This window comes from Zosterops lateralis, assembly GCF_965231275.1.
Source record: "Zosterops lateralis genome assembly, chromosome: W".
NCBI lineage: Eukaryota > Metazoa > Chordata > Aves > Passeriformes > Zosteropidae > Zosterops > Zosterops lateralis.
Genome location: NC_139801.1, coordinates 5,397,989 through 5,424,475, shown reverse-complemented (window position 1 = coordinate 5,424,475; position 26,487 = coordinate 5,397,989). Strand labels below are relative to the sequence as shown.

General features: G+C 46.7%; 2 pseudogenes across 2 annotated transcripts in view; one reads left to right on the top strand and one right to left on the bottom strand.

Moving 5' to 3' along the window:
• The window catches only part of LOC310922072 (chromosome-associated kinesin KIF4-like), a 28,776-nt pseudogene extending 6,737 nt beyond the window's left edge, over positions 1–22,039 (bottom strand). The window contains exons 1-18 of the transcript in view: positions 21,917–22,039; positions 21,750–21,839; positions 20,860–21,069; positions 15,992–16,081; positions 15,209–15,375; positions 14,939–15,033; positions 14,641–14,760; positions 13,582–13,755; positions 13,024–13,085; positions 12,226–12,361; positions 11,709–11,767; positions 11,425–11,530; positions 3,507–3,572; positions 3,037–3,223; positions 2,548–2,651; positions 2,176–2,320; positions 1,635–1,745; positions 1,081–1,164 (exon numbers count right to left, since the gene is read on the bottom strand). The product of the transcript in view is annotated as a chromosome-associated kinesin KIF4-like (transcript). The remainder of the gene's footprint in view (positions 1–1,080; positions 1,165–1,634; positions 1,746–2,175; positions 2,321–2,547; positions 2,652–3,036; positions 3,224–3,506; positions 3,573–11,424; positions 11,531–11,708; positions 11,768–12,225; positions 12,362–13,023; positions 13,086–13,581; positions 13,756–14,640; positions 14,761–14,938; positions 15,034–15,208; positions 15,376–15,991; positions 16,082–20,859; positions 21,070–21,749; positions 21,840–21,916) is intronic.
• Positions 22,040–22,659: 620 nt separating this feature from the next.
• LOC310922248 (PDZ domain-containing protein 11-like) lies at positions 22,660–25,669 on the top strand (annotated as a pseudogene). Its single transcript has 6 exons — positions 22,660–22,746; positions 22,858–22,942; positions 23,965–24,021; positions 24,736–24,838; positions 24,922–24,978; positions 25,635–25,669. The product of its transcript is annotated as a PDZ domain-containing protein 11-like (transcript).
• Positions 25,670–26,487: the final 818 nt, after the last annotated feature.

Below are 26,487 nucleotides of genomic sequence, written 5' to 3'. Positions count from 1 at the left end.
GTTAATAAATCTCAAGTTATCTTGGTTTAACTCAAGGATTCCTGCCCTTGATTTATTTCCTTTGCTACCATTCCTCCTTTTAAGAGAAGCTCCTTCTAGGCCTGAAGGTAGAAGAAAAAACCCAAAATGAGGGGTTGAAGATGCATTTGTTTTACAGAGCCATGCTGAAAGGATTTTGAACTGCAACCTTGTAGATCCACCACCCAAACTCATTTCCCACTTCCTACCTTCTGCATCTGCATGGATTTGCCACAGGAACCTGGGACTCAATGTCATTTGGTATCTAGAGTAATTTGGCCTTTAAGGAGCAAATTTAACTGGGATCCCTCAAAGGCCCCAGGGCAGAAATGAGGATTTCCCTACAGAAAGAAAAAGCTTTTCTTTCCAGCCTCTAAACTTCCTTTAAGAGGTGTCCTGGGTTGCAGTGTAGGATGTACACAAAGTATTTATTCTATCACCATCTTCATGAACTGTTGAAACCAGGTGGGCTAGTGTTTTCCCAAGCCCCCTGCCTTTTCTGCTAATGGCCTTTGGAGTGTCTTCTGCTAATGGCCCATTAACGCCTTTGGGGGTGTCTTCTGCTAATGGCCCATGAGTCACAGGTAACTCCCTCCAGGGGTTATCTCTGTTAATGGGCCATCAAGGACCCATTTCACACTTCTCATGCTATTGTGAGATGCTCTGCCCAGGGGGAGGAGCCAAGCATTCTCACCTGGATATAAGCTGGTATGTGGGACAGTGCAAGTAGCACTTATCCACTGGATTCCCAGAGGAGCAGGGCTACCAGACCTTTCTACAGGATCACTGCTTCAGGAAGAGCACCTTACCTGGACTGCTTCCACCATCCTGCTCAGGTCGTATTCTGAGTCTGTCAGTGATCCTTTGTGTTATTGCATTTATTTTATTTTGTTTTTACCTTTTTACCTTTCTTCTTATTAAATTATATCTCTGACTTGGAGCCTCTCACTCGTTTTGCTTTCAAACCACAACAAGAGGTTTCTGTGTATCCTGTTCCTTCCCCTAGCCCTTGGCAGACTTTAGGGATTGGTTTGGAATTTCCAGGAGATGTTGGCTCCTCACCTCCTCTGTTTTGCGCTGGAGGACATTGGCCTGTTTCTGGAAATCCCTCTCCAGCTTGAGGAGCTCATATTGTCTCTTTTGGTCCTGCAAGGAAAAACAGCTGGAAAAGTCACATTTTCCATGACAAAGGCAAAGTTGCAGCCCCAAAATTCCAGCCTGAGCATCCTAAGGCATTGAGGGGCAGGAATTGCTGTGACACCAAACTCCAGGTGTTTGCTGGCCATTGCACTCAGCCACCACAAGCAGCCAGATTTTAACCTGCAGATCCAACATTCTTTGGAAGTTTAAAAACCTCCCATGCTGAGGCCAAACCCTACATCTTTAAATCCTTCAAATATTGACTATTTTTGCTTTCTCCTTTAGAGCAGAGTCACAGCTGGGGCAAGAGCTTGAAGATCTCCAGCCACAAACAAGTCCAAGTGGTGAAAAGTGGCAGCCACATGAGTCAAGCTTCTCTTCAAAGCATTCCCAAGCCCTTCTCAGATGCTTCCCAGTTAAAGAAACTGCAGCAGCCCTTCGGAGGGAGGAACAGTGTGAGGGGCTTGTTTGCTCACCTTTTCCTTCAGCTGGATTACTTCCTTGTCCTTCTGCTGCTTCCACTGCCTGAATTTCTCAGTGTCTTCTTTTATCTGATGCATCAGCCGCACCCTTTGCTGCTTCATTTCCTGAAAAACACCAGTGGCTGGAAGAATTATCCAGGATTTACATCCTAAAGAGCTTCAACCTCCATTCCCTTCTGTGCCTGCCTGGTGTGGGATGGGTGTGCTCCCACTCAGGACACTCTCAAAGTACTAAAAAACAGGGATTATTTTTAGGCATAAAGGGAAGACCAACACAGGCACAGTTTAGGGAAACCAAAGAGGAATCAAATTATTTGACTGAGGCAATAAATTAGAAGTGCCAGAAGATATTTTGGACTCATTTTCCTCCCAAATCTCAGTAGTAACATACCTATTGTGGTCATGTAGCCAAAGGAATCTTGCCAAAAACTATTTTCTGTCTGACTAAACAGAAAGTGGATTTGGGATTTCTGGGATTCCTGCCTGTGAGCTGCTTTGCCCACACTGGCTCAAGTCAGAGGTGCCTGTTGGTTACCCTGATCTCCTGGTTCAGTTTGGACACTGTGTGCTCCATGGATTCCTTCAGCTTCAAGAGCTTGGATTGCTCATTCAGCTTCTTCTTGAGCTCATTAATTTGTGCTTCCAGCTCCTGGAGCCTTTTCCGGTGCTGCTCGCTCAGCCTGGAGAGAAACAACAACAAATCCTCTCCAGCTTCAGAGATACCTCATGAAGAATGTCACCTCTGTCACCTTTGCTGCTGAAAGCCCACAGGAGGCTTCTCTGCAGCTCCTGGCATGTTTAAGGGACACTTTTACTTAAAAAAAGAGCTTTTACAGATCATGGAAGTGCAAGACGTATTTTCAGACACATTAACAACCCCCCAAAGCTGCAGGCAGAGTCCTCTTACTTGGCCTGGTTGATGTCTTTCTTTGCCATGTGCAGAGCAAGGACCAGTTCCTCCTTTTCCTTTTGCAAATTGCTGACCTCCAATTCCAGATCCTTGATATTGATCTAGAAAGGACAAGAAGAACAAATCTCCAAATAAAAAACTTGGAAAGACATCCTGAGGCAAAGCTTTAAGACATAGAAACCTTGAAAAACCTCATTCCTTCACAGCAGGCTGCTAAACCACCTTATCTAAGAGCAATGTGAGGGTCACGGGCTGGCCCAGCATACTCTGGAGCTTTGGTGGGCACAGAGTTGCTGGGGCCATGTCCTGACTGAATCATTTCAGAGATGAGAGATCCCAGCACAGCAGGGAAAACTGCCCAAGGGAGCAGGGACCCAAGCTTAAGGAATAGATCCAAATCAGAACAGGATCCTGAAGACAGATCTCCCTTCCCTCCCCAGCAAGATTTGGGGAAAACAAACTTACTAAGGAGGATTTCAGCTTTACCTGGTACTGGGACTGAATGGGCACCAGTTGAGTATCATTTTGAGACTTTTTTTTTGGCCAGGGCCTCTTTCAGAGTCAGGGCTTTGTTGAGCTCCAGCAGCTCCCTGGAGAGCTGTGCCTGGCGCAGGGCGTGTTGGATGCTGAAGTCATTGGAGGCTCTCTTGGATTCCTGGCCCACTTCTGCTTCCTGCAGGAGAGACAGCCATGAGGAGAGGCCAATCCAGAGCTCCTGAATTACATGATCTCTGTTTCTACAGAGCGCTTCAAATTCATTCTTATGTAAAAAATCAGATATGCAGAAATGAGAACAGGTTCTTGACTTTGAATGCATTGAGTTTAAAACAGCACAGATAAGAGTGATGATTTATCAAGCATTTGGGTTAGAAAATTAGCAGGAGGGAGCAGATAAAAGTGATGAGGAGATAAAACCATGCCCCAGTGAGGTGTACACTGCTGAGTCCCTCACTTACACCTGGAGAATCCTGTTCAGAATTTGGCAGCTCTGCAGCAGCTTCTGTGGTGGCAGTGTTTTCACTCTGGTGGACAGAGAGAAGAAAATTTGGGTGTAAAGGGAAATATGAAATAAAATGAAGGAAATAAGAGTCTGTTGGCACATTATGGCAAAGCACAACGTGATTCTCCTCTGGCCAGAACCTCTCTGGAAGGAGACCATCATCCTCCTCCTCAAGGAAAGTGAGGATATTCCTCCTTGTCTAGTTGGAAAAGCCATTCCTTGAAATCTTCCCTGAACTCCAGCACTGGAGAGAACAGGAAAAGGAGGAGAGAACAGAGGAATGTCCAGTGAGGGAGTGTAGGAGATATTGGGGCCCACAGGACAGTACTGCGAATTTAATTAGCATAGTCAGTTTGATAACCAAGATGCCTTGGTGTTGCCCCTGACTTTCTTGCTTTCAAGTGTTTGAACCTTTGCAGCAGCTTTCTCACGCTGCTTCACATAAACAATATTGTATTCTTAGAATTTATCAGTATGTTTTGCATACTTGTTCTCTGAGAGAGAATTTGACTGATGGTCATATTGACCAATAGAGTCAGGAGGTTGTAAATTCCTTGGGCCAATCTGGGCCCACTGTACAAAATGTATATAAGTAGATTGGAGTCAGATAATAAGGGGCCTTCCATGTTTGACCCTGCTGCTGCCTGCTGTCCTCTGTGAGGGTCCACACCACGTCGCAACGTGTTGCCCCTCTAAGGGCAGGGGTAACACCTTGGCAAGAACAAACAGAGCTTTGAAGATTACAAGAAGATTGGATCAAGACTGGCAACAGGAAAAGAAGATTAAATCAACCTCTGCAAACAAGAGATGTTGCAAAATGTATACGTTTGTTTGTGCGATGTTTAACCTAATCATTGTAGTAAAAAATTACTAGCCTTCCTAGAATGGTATATAAGCATATGTAGCTCAGTAAAAAACAGATTCTGGTCACCAGTCAGTCTCCACATCTCTCTATCAATCGTTGATAATTTGTGCCTCGTGCGAGGAGAGAAGGACCGGCTACCTGACAGTAATCAACAAAGCCTCTGGAACTGATCGTGACAGTGAGAGAACTGTGTTTGGGCCCACAATCACCTGTATGCTGTGACGTGACAGGTGAGCCAGGGGAACTGAACTATGGGATAGAACACGTCCGAGGAGAAAGACATCTATGAAACCATGCTTGCCCTTCTGAGCAAGCATGTCTCTCCCATCCTAAAGCATGACTTTAAGTCACTTCTACAATGGGTGTCGTGTGCTTCCCGATACTAACGCTTCTTCTATTTTTACCCTCCGCTACTGGGACAAGGTCGGAGTAAAGCTCTACGACCTGGCTACGCTGCCTGGCTGTATAAGAGAACAAAGAAGCGTGAGGCTTATATAGCCCCCTGCTCAGAGAAAAGATAGCTGGACCACAGCCAATCAGGTCAGAGAAGGAAGGGTCACTCTGTGTGGTAAGGGACTCCAGGAGGTCAGGAAGGAGAAACCATTCCCCCAGAGAATTACAACACCTGGCCATGAGGCAGAGCTACGAATGCTTCCTGCTTGAAGGGCAGTCATGGACACCATTAAAAAGCAGGGAGGGAGCAAGGCAGCCTGCAAGGCTACTGCTGAGACAGCCCTGGCAACCATGCTGAACCGAAATCTGCCCAGGTCACACTCCCCGTCCCCCATCCACATGCCCTCCCCGACGAGTGCCAGGGATAGAGTCTGGTCACCACCTACAGTCCCACCGTTATATCGCCAGCGATCCCAGAGCTACTGAACACTTATCACTTATAGCACTGAAGAGGAGCCTTTCAACCCTGGCCCCGAAAAAGATCCGGACTTATTCCCTTTGGATACGCATAACTGGTTAACAATGAAAAAGAAAGCCCTTAACGCATAACTGGTTAACAATGAAAAAGAAAGCCCTTAGGGACAGAGACTTTGATGCTGCAGCAGAAATTTTTGTAGCCTCTGTGCAACTCGGCCTGAGGGGGTAAAATCCACAATGGGAGCCCTTGGGCCACTCAGAAATTAAGGAAATGCGCCGCACCACGGCAGAATATGGTCTGGGGTCCCCTTCAATAATTTATTAAGAGCAACTTTCACTACTCACCGCATGACGTCTTTGGCAAATCTCTTGCTCACCCCAACGCAATATGGAATATTCATGGCGCAATAGGAAAACAAGACTAGAGAATTTAATTGTAACATATGCAGGACACACAAACCAAGCCCTAGCTGCCTTAACTATTGACCCCCTAGCATGGGAGAGGGTGCATACCGATCCTAATGGGCAAGCCGCCTTACCAAGAGAAGCACTAAAAGGGATCACGTAGGCAGCTCATCTGGCATTTCTTAAAGTTCCTGATGCCAAAACCCCGCAACAATCCTTCATAAATATTAAACAGGCTCCCCAGGAACCCTATATGCAGTTTATGGACAGATTAAAACAGACACTGAAGAGACAAATTGATGATGATCAATCAAATGAAGTTGTACTCCTCAAGCTGGCTATAGAAAATGCTAATGAGGACTGCCAACACCTCTTGAAAACCCTGCCCCCCCCCCCCCCTTCCAGCCCATGTTGCTTCAAATGATAGAAGCCTGCAATCGCTCAGGGACATAACATACCACAACAATCACCTATCAAGCCATAGGGCAAAGCATAGTTGATGCTTTTGACGCTTGGAAATTAGTCTCATCCCTGGAAAGCAGTTGGTTTGTTTTGGCTGTGGGGAATCCAGGCACATTAAAAGAGACTGCCAAAAAGCACAAAACCCCAAAGCCCTGGGGTATATGCCCTCGCTGCTGGAAAGGTCCTCACTTTGCTAATCAATGCTGCTCTAAGTTTCACCAGAATGGCCAGCCTTTACAGGGAAACTCATCTTGCAGCACAGGATGGCAACATGCGAAGACACAAATCCTACAGTCGACACAGTTGCTGACACAGTAACTAGGAGCAACTTTCAGCTTCCAACCAGCCCAGCCCTCACCCACTGGACCGCCTCTGACCTACATGCAGCAACTCCAGGAAGTGCAGAACTGGACATATCAACCAATAACATGGTAATATTGTCTGATCGCTCAGTTTTTTGTCTCCCTACAGGAATCTATAGACCCTTAGAACCTGGTTACCATGCCTTGCTCATAGGTCTCATTGATACTGGTGCAGACCTGACTGTTATCTCAGAAAGCCAATGGCCCAGTTATCGGCCATTAATGACTGTGCCTCAGATGCTCTCTGGCATGGGTGGGAATAGTCAAAGCCTGCAAAGCTGACACGTGGTGCAAATTGTTACAGTCAAATCTTTTGTGCTGTCTGTCCCCCTAGTTTTGTGGGGGAGAGTTATCTCCCAGTGGGGTTTTTCAATCAAATTTTTAGTGGGGGTCATTAAAGCACAGGACACTTTAAAACTAACCTGGAAAGCAGAAAAACCAGTTTGGATAGATCAATGTCTCTTAAGTTTTTAGTGGGAGGGGGGAGCCAGGGATGGCACCCCTGCCGAGACTGCAGAAAGCACTTTTATGTTTTCAACTTTTTGAACTGTTCTTTGATAGACCCTAGCCAAATAGTTACTGCCTTTGAGCGAGAACTTAATGCAGGACTACTTCGCTCCTTCCCTTGTTTAGTTTGTCTTACTGGGCATCATCAAGCCTGGGTTGAATGCAAATGTGTTGAATGTGGGATACTGTAGTACTGTGCATCTCATAAAAGACAAGGTACTTGCTGTCAATGTGATCCAATGAGATGCAACAGAAATAACACACAAATTCAATAATTAGTGTGTGGGTATAAGTTTGGTCTACCTGAACAATTAGAAATTACTCCAGAGCAGTGGCTTACTGCTATTGAGAATAAGGTAAATTATGATTTCCCAAATATTATGGTATTTACTGAGAATTGTTTCTAGTGCTCAGACATAGCCTATTAACCAACCAAAACCAAATGTTTGCATAACCTTAGCAAATGTTACAGTCCAAGATACATTGTGTTTGGCCACTGCATCCCCTAATAATCCTTTTTCAATGTACCTAGTTGCTCTGCCCTTAGGCAATTTGCCTTGCCTGAGTCAGGCAAATACAATGTTGCAGAGCAGCAATCATGATGATGCCTGAGATCAACAGACCCCTTATCTCTCCCTGGTGTTATAAATGTATATTATAAAGTTGGCTTTTTGCAAGATGTGTGCTATATGATTAATAATGTTGTGGAAAGAATATAGGATATAAGTTTTTATTTCTGCTTTTAGTAAAGAAAATTAGGCATAGTGGTAGTAGTTGATATAAGTATGCTTAAACTGTCTGGTCAGGATAACATCCAGTGAACATGTAAAGAAGACTCTGCTACTGATATACCAACTATCAGCATCTACTATCTGAAGAAAGTATGGACCAAGGCCCAAGCTGGAGGTGATAATGAAGACACAGCCACGAAACACGCATGCCCTAAAAAGGCAGACCCAAGGAGGGACCATGCAAAACAGTTCCTGGAATATGGAAAGTAGCTTATGGAAAAATATGAATATTTATCAAACTGATGCAATAGAAAGGGTATTTAACAAGTGTCTCTGATATAGCAGGTATGGACTTGGCTAAATGCCAAGTCACTCGGCCAGCCGTACTTTGCTTTTTTTATCTCCTAATTGTCCTAATTTTTTATTAAATCTATCTCTTAAAATTTACCAAGAAAGTGAACCTCATTTTTCACACTGGCATCCCTTGAGCCTCAAGAGTTAGAACTCCTGGGCTCAGTGAAACCAGATCTTTGTGTAAGGTTTTATTATTATGGGAAAAATTAGTCTAAGGCTTGGGATGTTTCTCCTCATCACTCTGTGTATAAAAACACGAGCACTTGGTGTAATTATACATCCAGGATTATTTCTCACTTAACCAATGCTCCATTACTTTTACCTCCTGGAGTATTTTTAATTTGTGGGGATAGGGCTTGGCCTGCCATACCATCACATATTAAAGGAGGACCATGCAGCCTTGCACAATTATCCCTTTTAACCCCAAACACATCCATGATTTTTCAACATAAATATCCCCCTAGAATTAAGTGAAACTTACATGCTTTTGACAAAGATTGTGATGACCAGTTTGATTTTTAGTTCAAAGGATTCCCCATGGAAATATCTGGGCTGGTGCATAGGAATGCGCTCTATTTCGGCACAATCTTTGCAAATTTTAACTGAAATCAAAACTCTGCACAATGCACAAAAATTGCTAGGGACCATAAGTTAGACTCTCGTCCCTTGCTCGGAATCTCAAATGCAGATTTGGAACCATTGTTTACCCTATTAAAGGGAGAGCCTGACCTCTCATCACCTAGACGTTTAAACACAAAGGCACAAGCTGCACTTCAAAGAGTAGCTGATGTTATCTCACAGAGGCGCTCAGCTCACTGAGCTCCAGAGTTACCACTATGGTTAATCATTTTAAACCCTGATAGGCAGCCTCATGCATTGATATTTCAGTGAGACTCAGAAAAAAAAAGACCCTCTGCTAATTATCGAATGGGTCTTTTTGCCTAATAACATGCCCAAGACTATTTCCATGCAAGATAAACTTATGGCCATGTTAATTGTCAAAGCTCGTCAAAGACTGACCTCCTTGGCTAGAAGGGATTTTGACCATATCTTTTTACCTTTTACAATGTTCTGTTTGAGTTGGTTACTACAGAAATATGAGAAATTGCAAATTGCTTTAGCAGATTACCCAGGGCAGATATCTATCCATCCACCTAAGCACAAAATGTTAAGCTGTTTTTTAATTTACTCCCGAAGCCAAGGAGAAGTGAGATCCCTTTGCAAGCTATGACAATATACATAAATGGTTCGGGTCACTCTCATAAATCAGTGATAGTATAGAGAGACCTCTCTTCTAGTGCCTAGAGATCAGATGTATCCACAGCTGAGGGATCCCCCCCTAATTGTCAAACTTGCTACTGTTGTCAAAGCTTTTCGAAAAGTTTTCTGTTTCTTTTAATCTAGTAACAGATTCAGCTTATGTAGCAGGAATCATGATGAGAGCTGAAGCATCAGCCCTGGAAGAGGGTGTAAACATGAGACATTAATTTTTAAGAATTAAGGACTTTAGTTAAACTAGATATTGCTGAGGTAAAATAGATAAACTTCCCTCTATTAATAGAAGCTGGATTTAAGGAACTGATAAATCATGAGGCCTGTTTATGTATTCTGACTAATCGATAGACCCCAAGAATACAATACAATCATAAATCAAACAGTCCTGGAAAAACAGGATGCAGTGGTCACGTAACACTAAAAGGTTAAAAAGTCAAAGCTGAAGAAGACCGTCTTACTTCATCATTTTGGGACCCTGCTCCATAAACAGGACCACCGACCTATTTCAAAGAACAAACTACGCATGCTTAATGGCTTTTTGGCTAATTACCATATGAAGCAGACAATGGGATGTACCAGAGTTATGAATATGCATTTGTGTTTTGGGTATTCAATACTCCTGTACATAAAAAGACCCTGTGATCATCTGTAAATTGCGTGTGTGTATTTGGGAGCTATCCCGCACGCTGCCCGGCGTCGTATTAAACATACACTTTCTAACTTTAAACTGTTAGAGAGTCTTTGTCCGTCATAGTTGGATATCGGTATTAGACAAATATCCATATTTTTAATAAATCAAAAAACCTGCAAGCAGATGATGAGTTTAATTGGCTGAATCAACTCCTAGGAGATTGGAGACTCAATGGGTGGATTAGAAACTTAGTTAAAATAGGTGTATATGTATTAGGTATTATATTACATATTGTTATAATTATTCCTTATATTCTACAGTGTGTAAAAAATTATTAAAATTAAGAGAAATGGCGGAGATGTAGGAGATATTGGGGCCCACAGGACAGTACTGTGAATTTAATTAGCATAGTCAGTTTGATAACCAAGATGCCTTGGCAAGAACAAATAGAGCTTTGAAGATTACAAGATTGGATCAAGACTGGCAACAGGAAAAGAAGATTAAATCAACCTCTGCAAACAAGAGATGTTGCAAAATGTATAATATAAGGGATTTTTGAGCTGTGGAAGAACAAGCCTCATGCTATCATGGTCAGCCAATCTCGCTTTATTTCATTTGTCTTACATTTTTATACACTTCATAACTAGCTCATACATATTGCAAAAGTATAGCTCCTTATTGGCTCTTAGCCAATGACGCACACGTTGCTAAGTACTAATCCCACTGTTAGTGTTATCCTTATCTTTATGGCTTACTCCTTCATTCCTTAGGAAGTTCTGCATTTTGTTAACTAAACCAGATCTGCCTCAAGGACACTTTGACCTTTTAAACTTTTACTAGCTGCATAGTATCGTGTCCTTTGGCACGTAGCCATTCTTCAGTCAGGCTCTCTACAGTATAAGTTTGTTTGTGCGATGTTTAACCTAATCATTGTAGTAAAAAATTACTAGCCTTCCTAGAATGGTATATAAGCATATGTAGCTCAGTAAAAAACAGATTCTGGTCACCAGTCAGTCTCCACATCTCTCTATCAATCGTTGATAAGGGAGAACTTAAATTCCTCCATTAGACAAAAGCCTGGAAGCTTCCATTTAACAATTTCAGGTCCCTGCAATTTACATTGTCCATAAAAATCACCAAGTTTAGAACACTCCATCCAATTTCAGGACTGTAAATCCATGCCAAGCTCCAGTATCAGGTTTTTTCATGTAGACTCCTCTTTCCCTCCCACTCAGGAGCAGCACAAGTGGCCTTTCTGCAGCATTAAAGCACAACAGGACAGCTTTGAAGTAGATCTCAAGAGTCATTTCACACTTTTAATTCCTGGGCTCCTTGAGGGAAGTTGTTGGAGTGGAATCCCAGATTTCCTGAGTAAGTTGACACAACTCCTCCCTCCCTGGGTTCAGCCTTACCTGCAGCTCAGCCAGCACCTGCTGCAGGTTCCGGATCACCTCCACATTTTCCTTTAATTCATCATCTTCCACAGTCTTCACCAGTTTCTGCAGATCCAACTTACACCTGGAAACATGGGAACAAGTCCATGGCAAGTTTGTGCCAGGGAAGAACAACTTTCCTCACTCAACCTCTGAATTGATTCTGGATGAACAAATCCCAGCTGATTGGATCCAGTTTATCCCACTGAAAACATTGGATTCCCAAGGACATTATCCCAGGAGAAGGGTGTAGGGACACTGACACAGCGTGGTGCTGGAGCTGCTCTAGTTTTGCATTCATCTTCTCATTTTCTTGCTCTGTCTAAGAGAAATTAGAATTATACTGATTTGTAGAAGATAAGAAGCCAGAAATCTGCTGATTATTTTGCAGCAAAAGATTGGCAGTGTGAAAATCAATGCACTGAAAGATCTTTCAATGGTTGGGGCCACCAGTTTGGATTTCACAGTATTTTTTCAGGGACACACACTGCAGGCAATATGAAAAAAAGCAGGGTGGGGAAGGGAGAGCACAAGTGTGCAAGTGCTATTTAAAATATTAAAATGAAATATTTAAAGTATTAAAAAGCTGAAAGATTCAGGTCTCTTTTTTCTACAAGGAAACTAAAGGCCAACACATTCTAGCAGGCTTTTGGTTCTGACTGATTTGGAATCAATGTGAAAGGAACATTTAAGAGAGATTCTCGATATGTCATAAATACAGGAGCTGCTGTTGATTCAAATCCCAGCAATTTAGAGCTCTCCTGGGATAACTGAACTTACCAGGATGATCCTCTCCAGCATCTGTGCTGTTTGCCCAGCAGCCTCACTCAGCCCCTGGCTCAGCTTCTGGTTCTCCTCCTGCAAGGACTGGTTCTTCTCCATCAGGGATTGGAGGCTCTCTGAGGGAGCCAAACCACTGCAACATCAAGGCGCAGTTGGGTGTGAGTTTGGGCTTTGGGACAGCACAAAAGTCACCTCCAAAATTATTATTATTCCTTAAATAATTTACAATAAATAGCCCAGAATGGTTTGGGAGGGAAGGATCTTAAAGCTCATCCAGCCCCATCCCTGCCACAGGCAGGCACACCTTCCACAGACCAGGCTGCTCCAGGTTCTGTCCAAGCCTTGGACACTTCCAGAATGCAGGAAAACCCTCCAAACAGAGGTTGTGAACTCCATGTACTTGGTTTTGAAATATCCCCAGAATACAACACATGCACAATCTAACTCTGTCCCAGATTTTGTGCTTTTAAGGATAATGGAGGTGGAGCTGCCCCACATTTAGGGGTAGAGGGGTGAGGAGAACAGGGATGGATGGGTCTCAGAGACAGGAATTAATTCAGGAGGTGTTTCCTGGTTCTTCTTTTACTTCCTGCAACAGATTTTTTGCAATCATGAGGTGTTTGCTACAAAACTAAATATCCCAGGGAATTCCAGTAAGGATGACAAAAAGAAGGGGGAGAAAAGCAACCAATTTCTCCCCTCACTCCACAGCACTGCCCAGAGCTAAGGAGATTCAGAGACTTCTCTGGAGTGTGATAAATATACATCCATAGGACATTAAATAATAAGTCTTACTTGATAGCCACGGGCAGGGTCCCTCCATGGGCCTGGAGCAGCAACACCTGGAGCTGCTGGACCTACAAAGACAAATAATTATTGCTTGTAAATGCAGCAGCTCCATGGATCCTTGGTCTTCCTGACTACCCTGCTCCATAATTCCCCTTTTACCACTGCCTGTGGAAAGGAGTGGTGTTGTTACAGTATTTCAAGTAATTTACTCCTCAAATAAAAGGTTCTTCATTTCCCTCTAGGATCACCCCAGGGAAAACTCTTCCCTTCCCACCATGGCTGGGCACAGGCAGATGTCAGGAAGGCACCAAACCATCTCTATATTTCTAATTCTTCCTGTAGCTCACCAGGCAATGATTTGTTGGGTGGAAGGGAAATTTAAACCACACCAGCACCATCACTTTTCTACGGCTACAGCAAAACTCCAAGAAATATCCACATATTCCCTTCCCATCCATCTCCAGAGACGGAGCAATGCACGTTAGGAATGTTTTGCATTTTTTGTGAGGTTGTGCCTTCCCTTGGGGTTTGCTGAGCTCAGAACCCGAGGGGATCCCCCAGTACCTGCTGCTTCAGCTGGTGCACCTCAGCTGCCTGGGGGTCCACACTGACAATGGGTTTGTTTTTTATCTTCCTGGCCCTGTCAGTGTAATGTAGTGTTCAGGGTCTCCTCCAGGTTGGAATCTTCTGGGCTCACACAGGTGATCATCAGCATGTGGCTGTTCCCACCCAGGGAGTCTGGGAAAGAAAAGAAACAATGTCAAAGCTGTCAGAGCAACAATGACAGTGAAACATCATTCAAGGGTTCCAACCCCATGAGTGCATCCCCAAAATGCAGATTAAACAGCTGGATTGTGGTGCCAATCATTACTTTCTCCTCTGCCCACTCAGTTCTGTATTAAAGTGGGTTTTTGAAAGCTGAAGTCAGGCTTTGAAAACAAAGATTTCACCCCAGAAGCCTCAGTTGTTGCCCTAATAAATAATTTCTTTATGCCATTTCTGGCCTGGTTCTTTCAGGTTTGCCCCTCCCTTCTCCCCCCCCAGTAACAAGACCTCCATGAATATCCAGAATTTTCTCCAATATAAGGAATTATTGGCTAAGAACCGATCACAAAGCTGCATGGAACTTCATCCTTTGGCTTTATACAAATTGGTTCCTTAAAGCTACTGATCAGGAAAAAAAAAAGGGCCCCACATCCAGCCCAATCCAGGTTTTAATGAGGTACTTTCAGACATGGAAAATACTGAAAAGCTTTTGCACCAAAATGATGTAATTACCATAAAAATTCCAGTAATTTCATTACTAAAGCTGTGCCCTCACCCAGGGAGTTGCTATAATTAAGGTACAATAATAGATCTCTGCTCCCAGACTTCTCACCAAAAATATGCCCTGAATTTGTCTTATTTCCCCCTGTCACACAAAGTGCAGGAAAGCAGGACTCGTTTTGAGTTCATCTCACTGCATTTGCAACCTAAAATAAGAGTCCAGGAAAGGCCTGGCTTCAGTGAGGAATTAAATAAACAAATCCCTTTGCAGCAGCAGCTCTGAGCTGTGGGGTTATCTCCTGCTTGGTTATTTAAAAAGCACCTGTAAGTTTAGGCTTTGTCATCATATTCTCTCACCTTGCAGCAGCCTGGTCAGCTTAGAGTCTCTGTAGGGGACAAACCCTCCCTTTTTATTCTCATCTCCCAGAGCACTGAAGACATTCCCCAGGCACAGGAGGCCTCTGTTGATATTGATTCCTGCAGACAAAGCTCACAGTGAGCAAAGCCACCTCAACAGCTCCAAACTCCTCATTTCCTGCCCTTAGTAAAACTTTAACAAGGTTAAAAAAGCAGATTAAAGGGTTAAAGAAGTGCTTTGCTCTTTTATTAACTCCCAAGCGAGAAACTCAAACTCTACCAGTCCCATCCCACAGACCTTCTTTGAGTCTGTCTCCCTTAGCCTTGGTCTTCTTTTGTCTCTCAGAGCCAGCAAGATCCACCAGGTGTAGCTTGCAGTGAAAACTGCAATTCCTAGGGCAGAAAGAAACTGTTTTGCTCTCCCAGGTAAACTTCCAGGTAGAAAAGGAGCAGCCCAGGAGCTGAAAATTCAGAGCCAAAACCTGAACTGCCTTGAGAAGCAGAACTCAGGACCAGGATGAAGAAATTTTGGGAAAGTAACTCTCATCAGCTGCACAATGACACTCACTTATCATTTTTCTTCTTCTGATCAATGCAGATGGTGGAGATGGCGTGGGATCTGGAGGACTGGGAATTCATGGCTGTGGATCCCACAGTTCTGGAGTTGTTCCCCTGCTCTAGGCAGGACATGGTCTCTTGGGCACAGGTGACATTTCTTTCTGTCAACCCCACAATCTGTAGCCAGGAAGGAAACATTGTTTATCCTCTGCTTTCTCTTCATCCCACCTGGGATCAGAAAAATCTCCATGCACCTCAGATTGTGCCAGCCCATTCCCAAGAATCAGTGTCACCTCCAGCCAGGGCCTGGCATGGCAACTCCCAGGAAAAACTGGTTCTGAATTTCACTTCAGGAACATGGAATCACATCACCTGTTCCTAAACACCCCTTAAGTTTCTCTGCCTGCTCCAGAGCCAGCTGGGCTCTGGGATGGAGACAGAGCTCCTCAGGGCTCCAGGGACAAATCCATGGATATCCCAGGCCAAGCTGGGAGCTGAGAGCTGTGCCACTCACAGGAAGGGGCTGATGGGGAGGGGATTTATGTGAGTAAAGTACTGGTGAGGTAACTCCCAGGGACACAAACCAGAGAGGTGATGAGCAGGAGGGATTGGATGTGCTCCTTGGCAAGCTGTGCTTTCCCTGAGGATCCATCCCTCTGGATCTCTCTGTGCTACTCCCAACACATGAATGAGCCCCATGCCACTGCTTTAGGGATGACAGAAAACTCCACATAAACCCCTTCATTCCCCAGCCCTGCTACCCTCTCCTGCTCCCACATCCAGCAGGGCAGACCTTGATGCCTTCCTTGGGGTCCTCCCGGATGCTGATCTGGGAACGTTCCCGGAAGGAGCACAGCAGGTCCAGGATGTCCTCGTTGTATATAGGGGATTATGAGCCGTGGAAGAACAAGCCTCATGCTATCATGGTCAGCCAGTCTCGCTTTATTTCATTTGTCTTACATTTTTATACACTTCATAACTAGCTCATACATATTGCAAAAGTATAGCTCCTTATTGGCTCTTAGCCAATGACGCACACGTTGCTAAGTACTAATCCTAATGTTAGTGTTATCCTTATCTTTATGGCTTACTCCTTCATTCCTTAGGAAGTTCTGCATTTTGTTAACTAAACCAGATCTGCCTCAAGGACACTTTGACCCTTTAAACTTTTACTAGCTGCATAGAATCGTGTCCTTTGGCACGTAGCCATTCTTCAGTCAGGCTCTCTACAGTTGTAGATCTGGAAGCAGCAGAGGAGCAGCTCAGAGTTAACAGCCAAGGAAAGGGGCAGTTATGCTGAAATTAGGGCTATTTTGGCATCATGTTTTATGCATTTCACCTTTAGGGAAAGACACCTTGGACCAGAAAGGACTGACAGAACCTCCTGGAGTCTTAGGGGTTGATTTAATCAATATCTGTTACCTGAAGGAGGTGACCTCAAAGCTCCCTTTATTCCTAACTTCACAGAATCACAAAATGTGTAGGTTGGAAGAGACCTTCAAGATCATTGAGTCCAACCCAGCCTTAACACCTCAACTAGGTCATGATATCAAGTGCCACATCCAGTTTCCTTTTAAACACATCCAGGGATGGTGACTCCACCACCACCCCGGGCAGACTATTCCAGTATTTAATCACTCTTTCTGTGAAAAACTTCTTCCTAATATCCAACCTATATTTCCCTTGACGCAGCTTAAGACTGTGTCCTCTCGTTCTGTCAGTTGCTGCCTGGAGAAAGAGACCAACCCCCAGTTGTCTACAACTACCCTTCAGGAAGTTGTAGAGAGTGATAAGGTCACCTCTGAGTCGCCTTTTCTCCAGGCTAAACAACCCCAGCTCCCTCAGTCATTCTTCATATGGCTTGTTTTCCAATCCCTTCACCAGCTTTGTTGCCCTTCTCGGGACACGTTCAAGCATCTCAACATCCTTCCTAAACTGAGGGGCCCAGAACTGGACACAATACTCAAGGTGTGGCCTCACCAGTGCCGAGTACAGGGGAAGAATGACCTTCCTGCTTCTGCTGGCCACACCATTCCTGATACAGGCCAGAATGCCATTGGCCCTCTTGGCCACCTGGGCACACTGTTGGCTCATGTTCAGCTGGCTGCTGACCAGAACCCCCAGGTCCCTTTCCTCCTGGGCACTGTCCAGCCACATGGTCCCCAGCTTATAACGCTGCAGGGGGTTATTGTGGCCAAAGTGCAGGACTCAACACTTGGACTCATTAAACTTCATTTTGTTGGACTCTGCCCATTGACCCAACCATTCCAGATCTCTCTGCAGAGCCCTCCTATCTTCCAAACAGTCGACACATGCTCCCAGCTTTGTGTCATCTGCAAATTTACTAATGAAAGATTCAATACCCTCATCCAGGTCATCAATGAAAACATTGAACAGAGCTGGTCCCAGCACAGACCCCTGAGGAACACCACTGGTGACTGGCCACCAGCTGGATGCAGCAACATTCACCACCACTCTCTGGGCCCGGCCATCCAGCCAGTTCCTAACCCAGCAAAGAGTGCTCCTGTCCAAGCCCCGGGCTGCCAGCTTTTCCAGGAGTATGCTGTGGGAGACAGTGTCAAAAACCTTGCTAAAGTCCAAATAGACAACATCCACAGCCCTTCCTGCATCCACCAGGCGTGTCACCTGGTCATAAAAGGAGATCAGGTTGGTCAAACATGACCTACCTCTCCTAAACCCATGCTGGCTGGGCCTGAGACCCTGGCCATCCTGTATGTGCTGTGTGATGACACTCAGTATAAACTGTTCCATTATCTTGTCAGGTACTGAGGTCAGACTGACTGGTCTATAATTACTGGGATCCTCCTTCCCACCCTTTTTGTGAATGGGTGTCACATTGGCCAGTTTCCAATCTTCTGGAACCTCACCAGTGAGCCAGGACTGGTTGTAAATGATGGAGAGTGGCTTTGCAAGCTCATCTGCCAGCTCTCTCCTCACCCTGGGATGAATCCCATCTGGGCCCATAGATTTATGAGTGTCCAAGCATCTCAGCAGTTCTCTGACTGCCTCCTCTTGGATAATGGGGGGACCATTCTGTTCCCTGACACCATCTACCAGCCCAGGAGGACAGTTGTCCTGTAGGCAAGTCGTCTTCCCACTGAAAACTGAGGCAAACAAGGCATTAAGCACTTCTGCCTTCTCCTCATCAGCAGTTACTAAGTTCCCTTCCTTATCCAATAGAGAGCAAAGGTTAGCCTTACCTTTCCTTTTACCATTAATGTATTTATAGAAACACTTTTTATTGTCCTTTACAGAAGTTGCCATTTGGAGTTCAAATTGAGCTTTGGCCTCTCTAATTTTTTTCCTACATTCTCTAGCAGCCCCCTTAAATACTTCCCGAGGGACCTGGCCCTCCTTCCAAAAATGATACATCCTCTTTTTATTCCTGAGTTCATCCAAAACCTCCTTGCTTATCCAGGCTGGGCGTTTGCCTCGTCGACTGGTCTTCTGGCACACAGGGACAGTCTGTTCCTGTGCCCTCAAAAACTGTTTTGAAGAGCACCCAGCTTTCCTGAACTCCTTTGTTTTTAAGGGCTTCTTCCCAAGGAACTCTCTGAATAAGTCTTTTAAAAAGGCCAAAGTCTGCCCTCCGGAAGTCCAATGTAAAAGTCTTATTGATGTACCTCCTGATTTCACCAATTATCGAGAACTCTATAATTTCATGATCGCTCTGCCCCAGTCGTCCTCCAACCACCACATCTCCCACCAGCCCATCTCTATTTGTGAACAACAGATCCAACATAGTGTCTCCCCTGGTGGGCTCCCCTACCAGCTGTGACAAAAGGTTATCATCCATGCACTCTAAAAATTTCCTGGACTGTCTCTTTTCTGCTGTATTAAGTTCCCAGCAGATGTCTGGCAGGTTGAAGTCACCCACAAAAACAAGGGCTGATGATCCTGAAACAGTCTCCAGCTGCTTGTAGAATAAGTTGTCCACCTCTTCCTCCTGGTTGGGTGGACGATAACAGACTCCCAGTATGATGTCAGCCTTGTTGGCTCTCCCCTTAATTCTCACCCAAAGGCATTCAACTCCATCTTCATTAGTTTCAATACCTATGGAGTCAAAAGCCTTCTTAATATAAAGGGCCACCCCTCCACCTTTTCTCCCTATCCTGTCTCTTCTGAAGAGCTTGTAGCCATCGAGTGCAGTGCTCCAGCTGTGTGAGTCATCCCACCATGTTTCTGTGATGGTGACTACATCATAGCTTTGCTGTTGCACCATGACCTCCAGCTCTTCCTGTTTGTTACCCATGCTGCGTGCATTGGTATACATGCACTTCAGCTGGGCTACTGATTTCACCCCTAACTCAGGCTTAGCACCCTTGGGCCTGCTTCCAGGCAGCCCAGCAGCATCCCCTTCCCCCTTCAAACCTAGTTTAAAGCCCTCTCAATGAGGTCTGCCAGCTCCTGAGGCAAGAACCTTCTACCCTTAACAGAGAGATGTATCCCATCTGGTTCCAACAGAGCAGGTGCCGTGAAAGTTGCACCATGATCAAAGAATCCGAAATTTTGTCGACAACACCAACCTTTAAGGCACTTGTTAATGATGTGAGTTCTATTTCTTCCATCATTTTTCTCTGCCACCAGAGGGACTGAGCAGAACACTACCTGGGTCCCTGTCTTATCAACCACATGAACCAATGCCCTAAAGTCCCTTTTAATTGCCTTGACACTCCTCGATCTTGTCACTGGCAGCCTGGAGTATCAGCAGTGGGTAATAATCAGTGGGCTGAATCAACTCAGGAAGTCTCTTAGTAATATCCTTTATCCAGGCCCTAGGGAGGCAGCAGACTTCCCTGTGGGATGGGTCTGGGCGACATATGGGGCCCTCTGTTCCCTTCAGAAGGGAGTCACCTACTACAATTACCCTTCTTTTTGATGTTAGAGGTGGAGATTCATCTTACAGATGAATCCAAATAAGGAGGCTCACTGGACAGATAATGTTCCTCTAAATTATCCAGCTGGTTCTCTAGAGCCAGGGCCTCATATCTATTCTGAAGTGGCACTTGGCCGGGAGATGGAGGTTGGGAGAAGTTTTTATTATTACCTCCCCGAGCAGGGACCCTTTTCCATTCCCCTTCATCTACCGGGTGCTCTTCTATTGCCTGGGAGTGGGCGTCATACAAGTCCTCTGAGTCCAGATGGGCATCCCTTAAAGATGGAAGGGCTGAACTCCACCAGTCTATTTCCCTTTCACTTTCCCTGATACTCCTTAATTGTTCAACTTCCTCCCTAAGCTCAGCCATCAGTGAAAGAAGGTCATTCACTTGCTCACACCTCAGGCACGCCTCCTTCACATTATCCCCGGAAACAAATTATAATCTCAAACACTCTGGGCAGGAATAGGTCTGTACAGACACATCCTTTTTAGAGGGCTCCACTTGGTTACCTACACTAATACCAACAACAGTTTTTGACCGTGTTGAAACCATTACCACAAGACCAAAGAGCCAGTAGAAACACCTCGAACAACACAACACACAGTACTCCTTGCCAGCAAGAGAACAAGAGAACTAGAGAACTAGCAACCCTGCCTGCTTGCCCTGCCTGCGCAAACTGCCGCGCAAACTGCCTTGGCCATGCCCCTGTTTGCCCGCTTCTGTTTGCTGTGCTCCAACTTGATAAAAACCAAACTTTTACCTCCAGATAAGAAACTTTGAGGACGAAATCCCAACCCTGCTTTTGCTGTTTCTCCTCAAAGAGCACCCTGATGACCCTGGGGATGACCCCCACGCTGGGCTCATATTCCTGGTTGGCACTGTAGGTGCCTGCCATGGAATAGGTTTTCCCTGACCCTGTCTGTCCGTAGGCCAAGACAGTGGCATTGTATCCTGAGGGAACAAAGGGCACCTGGATGAGTCACGTGAGGACAGAAAACTGCATTTTTGAAAACCAGCCTTTCAGAAAATCATCAGTTTACACCAGCTTTAAGCATAGATCACAGTCAGGAACACTGAGGAAAAAAAGGCAATTAAAACTCCATAAAGTACAGATAAAATTATTATTTCAGCTATTTTTTAAGACTGGATAATTTATTAGAGCTCAACAGAAACACAGTACAAATGCTCTGCCATCCCAGCTCCACTGCAACATCCTGGAGCAGGATGTTTATCAATTCATTGTGTTATTCTTAAGGAGGGAGAGGAACTTTTCATAAGGGCCTGGAGTGACAGGACAAGGGGGAATGGCTTCCCGCTACCAGAGGAATATTGGAAGGAATTCTTCCCTGTGAGGGTGGGGAGGCCCTGGCATAGGGTGCCCAGAGAAGCTGTAGCTGCCCCATCCCTGTTAGTGTCCAAGGCCTGGTTGGACGAGGCTTGGAGCAACCTGGGATAGTGGAAGGTGTCCCTGCCCATGGTAGGGATGGTACTGGATGAGCTTTAAGGTCCCTTCTGACCTAAACTCTTTTGGTATTCCATGAAATTTACCTCACACAGGCAGCCTCAGAGAACACATCCCCCTCGTTTTGTGGAGAGGAACAGGTTCCAAACAGACGAGATCTGGGACAAACCTTTGAAGATGCCTCAGACCAGAAGCGACACCACTGTGTTGAAAACCTGCTCCACGGACGGGTCGAACATGTAGTCGTAGGTGAAGGCCTTGTCATTGCCCACCACGACCTGCGGAGGAGAGGGACGGGGCAGCGCTGGTAACCACGCCTGGGCTGCAGGACCTCCGGGAGTCCCCCAAGCCTCACCTGCGTCTCCCTGGGCACGAAGGACAGGCACATCTGGCAGCCCTCACTGGTCTCCTTGGGCACCAGTGGCCGGCAGCGCAGCGCCACGCGCACCGGGATGCCCTTCCCGTCCTCCCGCATCATCGCCAGGCTACGGGACACAAGCGCCATGAGCCGGGCCGGGACACGGGAGCGGGGATCGAGCAGGAACTGCTGCGGCCCTGCCCGGGATGGGGGTAGAGCGGGGGTGAAGCGGCTTTAGTGGGGCTCTGGGATGGAGAGGAGGTTAAGCGGCCCTGCCGGAGCTCTGGGATGGAGCGGGGATAGAGCGGAAGACCCGGGCCGGGTGTGGAGCGGGGGCGGAGCGGGTCCGACCCGGTGTTGCAGGGTGGCCGCGGGACTAACCTGGAAGCGCTACTGCCCGTTCTAATGGCGGCGCCGCAACGGCCGTGATTCAAACTGGGCCGTGCGCCGCCACGGCCAGTCACCGAGCGGGGCGTCAGGCGGGGCGGAGCCGCGGCCAATCGCGGGGCCGTGCGTCACAGAGAGCGAGGCCGCAGACAACTGCCGAGCGGTGCGTTAGGTGGGGGCGAGGGTCAACCGAGGGCGAGGGTGGGACAGCGTGAGGGGCGGGGCGAAAAGCGGAGAGGAACCAATCGCGTGGGGGTGCGTCAGGAGAGGGGCGGGAGGAGGGTCGGGTCGAGGCCAATCGCAGCCCGGTGCGTCGCGTGTGGGGTGTGTCCTGGCCGTGGCAGAGCGGTAGCATGGAGGGTCGAGTGCCCTACGACGACTTCCCGGTGGTTTTCCTGCCGCCCTATGAGAGCCCGCCCGCCTGGGTCCCGCCGCACGAGGTCAGCCCGGGAAGGGGGGGATGGCCCGAGGACGGCGGCGGCGGCCGCGGGGTCCCACCGGGCGGGGGAGCCCGGTCCGGCCCCGGCTGAGCCGCCGCGCGTCCCCCGCAGCGCGTGTATCACCCCCGACTACAACAACGAGCTCACGCAGTTCCTGCCCCGCACCATCGTCCTCAGGAAGCCGCCCGGGGCGCAGGTGAGGCGAGCGGCGCCGGTCCGACGCTGCCTGGACGCGGTTCCCAGTGTTTCCTGGTAAAAAAGGCGCTGGGATTATGATATCCTGACTGGCAGCGTCCTGGCACAGGGAATTGTTGTGACAGGCGTGGGGCGGACAGGGTGGCAGATTCCAAGGCTATGGGTAAAGGGAGGGTTTGTGTTGTGGTTTTCCCGGTGTCGCTGGCTCCGGCCAGCCCTGGCACCACCGCAACTTGGGGGTCTTTGAGTCAGTGAAACAGAGCCACTGCTAAGGCGCAGATGAAATGAGAGACGGGACCCTCCGACGAAACAGCAACTGAGGTTTTATTCCAACCCCAGGGCCGAGGCTCCAAGATTGAGAGATGGAGAGCAGGAGAGACGGAGAGACCTCGAGCGCCTGAAGGGTTCAGTTTTTAAAGGGGGAAAAAGAACACGTGGGACAGCAGAGCATGGGGACCAATGACAGGAATTCAGGGTACATAATTTAACTTGTAGGAGGGGGAAACCCTGACTCCAACCAATCACCCAGGACTCTTCTTAGAAGTTTCCAGACACTGGGAGAGGTCTCTGGTTGACTGGCAGGAGCAGGTGCCATGTAAACAACAAGATTGACAGGTAACTGCTATTTGGTCCTAAGAATAGGAAGAATAAGGGGTAACAAGGCATGAACTATGCAACATTAACACATAACATATCAGCAAAGGATAACCATCAGCGCTCATCAACCCACCGCCACAGGTTTGTTCCCGATGTGGTATCTTGGGATGTGGAGCTGGTGGAGGATGGGAGCGGGGGCCCCTCAGGTGTTCCCGGTGGCAGGAATTAGGAGAGAAGGCCTGGTGCTGCTGCCTGGCTGAGCACTGCAGCACCCACGCCTTGGATCCATCTGGGAGACATTGCAGGGAGGAGGGTTCTGGGGAATTGGAAGGGCCCTGGACAGGGAGAAGTCCTGGGGAATGGAAACAGAACTTGCCCAAGGGAAGGGTCCTGGTGACTGCATTTCCCTGCTGGTTTTTTCCACAGCTGGACTTCAACATCCAGGGAGGAAAAGCCTCGCAGTTGGGAATCTTCATCTCCAAGGTGTGTCTGTCCTTATGCCATTCCCACCTGGATCCTGCCTGTTCCGGTGGGAGCAGCTGAGCTGGCTGGGTGTGCAGGGAGGCTCTGGCTGCCTCACACCCCCTGATCTTGGGGCTGGGATTTGCCATAAAGTCCTCAGAACGTCCTGCACCACTCCCTGATGTCTTCCCATGTTACAGATTTTCTCAGGAAAGGAGGTCATGATTTATATTTAGACCTCCTTGAACTACCCTAACTAAGGCCTACCTACCCTGACTGGGGCCTGACTTGAGGCCTGTTAAGGCCTCCAAGCCTGTGGCACAGTGAAAATTCCTAGTGAGCTGTGGTGTAGTTAGAAATAGATATTAAGGTGTTTGGGAAATATAATGGGGTGTTGAAGGTCACAAAATAGAGTTGTTAGTAGGCATGTGTTAGCCATCTTAAGAGTAAACTAAATAATGTGTGTTTGCATTCTTTCCTCTGCTGTGTGCCAATGAAAGAGTTATTACATATATAAACTATGTAAAGTTCTATATAAGTCACTGTGCAGCATGTAATAAACGAATCACGTAGGATTAACCACACTGGTCGGATCAGCGTGAGTTCTGTCTAACCCTCTAACATTATTAGTGGTAACCCTGGCTTCATTCCCAGCCCCTGGAATTGCTCCCCGGGGCAGTGTGGGAGGGGAGCTGTGTGAGATCCACTGCTGCCATCCCTGCTCTCCCTTCCCAGGTGATCCCAGACTCAGATGCTCACAGGGCGGGGCTGCAGGAGGGGGACCAGGTGCTCTCAGTGAACGATGTGGATTTCCAGGACATTGAGCACAGCAAGATGAGTGCTGGGATGGGGAATCCACCTCCTTCCAGCCTCTCAGCCCAGCACAGAACCCATGGTGCTCTTTCCTTGTTTTCCAGGCAGTGCAGATCCTGAAGACAGCACAGGAGATCATGATGCATGTCTGGTACTTCCCCTACAGTAAGTGCCCAGTTCTGGAATGCTCCTTGGGAAGCAAACTTCCATAAATCCCTGCCCATTCCACCCAAGTTTAGCAGCCCAAGGTCACTGACTTGATTTGGGATCAGGCACCACATCAGGATAATGAGGCCTGGCCTCATCTGCCCACATAAGAAAACTTAAAGAGCAGGAAGGTGGGATGGTTGGGGAATGGAAAAGTTAGTTTAGATCTCAAAAATTTAAGCTAATTATCCTTGAATAACATAGGAACAAGCTCTGGCACAAGTGCCAATGGTGGATATCCCTCCCTAAGGATGTTTGAGCTGTGAGTGAAGGGAAGGACTGGGTTCACTCCCAGTTTCTGCTTCTGCACCCATAAAGTTCCAAGATTTAAGGGATAAAAAAAGGGATAAGTCAAGCCAAACAAGAATTCTTCATAAAATGGAAAGTGGCCATGAAGAAGAAAAAAAAGGTAATAGGGGAAGAGGGGGTTTCAAACAAATAATTTCAAACAAATAATTTTGTTCTAAATGCCCTAAAGTCACTTGAAATGACTGGTGGGGGTGCACTTTTAAAGCCAGAGGGTCTCAAACAGTGTCTCCACTTGGGAATGTGTGTTTTCCTGAACATTTTGGGTAATTCCCCCTGGCCATCCTTTCCTTGTCCCTCCCTCGCAGATTACCAGTGGCAGAAGGAACGGACAGTTCACTAACAGGGAGCTTCATCCTGCCAAAACCTCTCCATTCCTTTTTCCCAACATCTGAGATGACTCCTCACATTTCAGCTTTCACTGGAGGCACCACTGTCCTTCACAGGATCAGCTCTTTCCCACATGGAGAGATGCCAAGGGGCTGGAAGATGGATGGAGATTGAGCTTGTGCTCCTGGGAACAGATGTTGGGAAAAGCTGTTGTGAAAGTGGGTCCTGAGGGGCAGCTGCTCCAGCAGGATCCAGATTTTATCAAGACTTAAATTGAGTTCTGGGCTGGTTCTGGATCCCTGATTGTTGAGCACCCCTGAGCAGGGCACAGGCATTGTCCTCCAGGAAATTCACCTGTTCCACTCTCTTGTGCCATGGAATTCTTTCCTTCTCTGTCCCACCTCTGCTCTGCATTGCAGGGTTTGCTGGGAACTCCAGGAGTAAAATCTAGCCCCAGTCCATGCACAGCTCTGGCTGTTGGTGGCTCTGCTGATAAAACCCACACAATAATAGGGCTGGGATGTTTGGAAATGTTAATTACCAAGGAAACACGTTAATTATCAGCAAATTCAGGGGCAAATGCCTGGTGGGATCACATAATGGCTTCAGGACAGCCCTGGCTCTGGCCTTCTCTTCCTTGTGTTTTCCACTTTTTCTGTAAAAACAATCAATAAATCAATGTTGTGGTTTGAAAGCAAAATGAATGAGAGGCTCCAAGTCAGAGATATAATTTAATAAAAAGAAAGGTAAAAAGGTAAAAAGTAAAATAAAATAAATGCAATAACACAAAGGATCACTGACAGACTCAGAATACAACCTGAGCAGGATGGT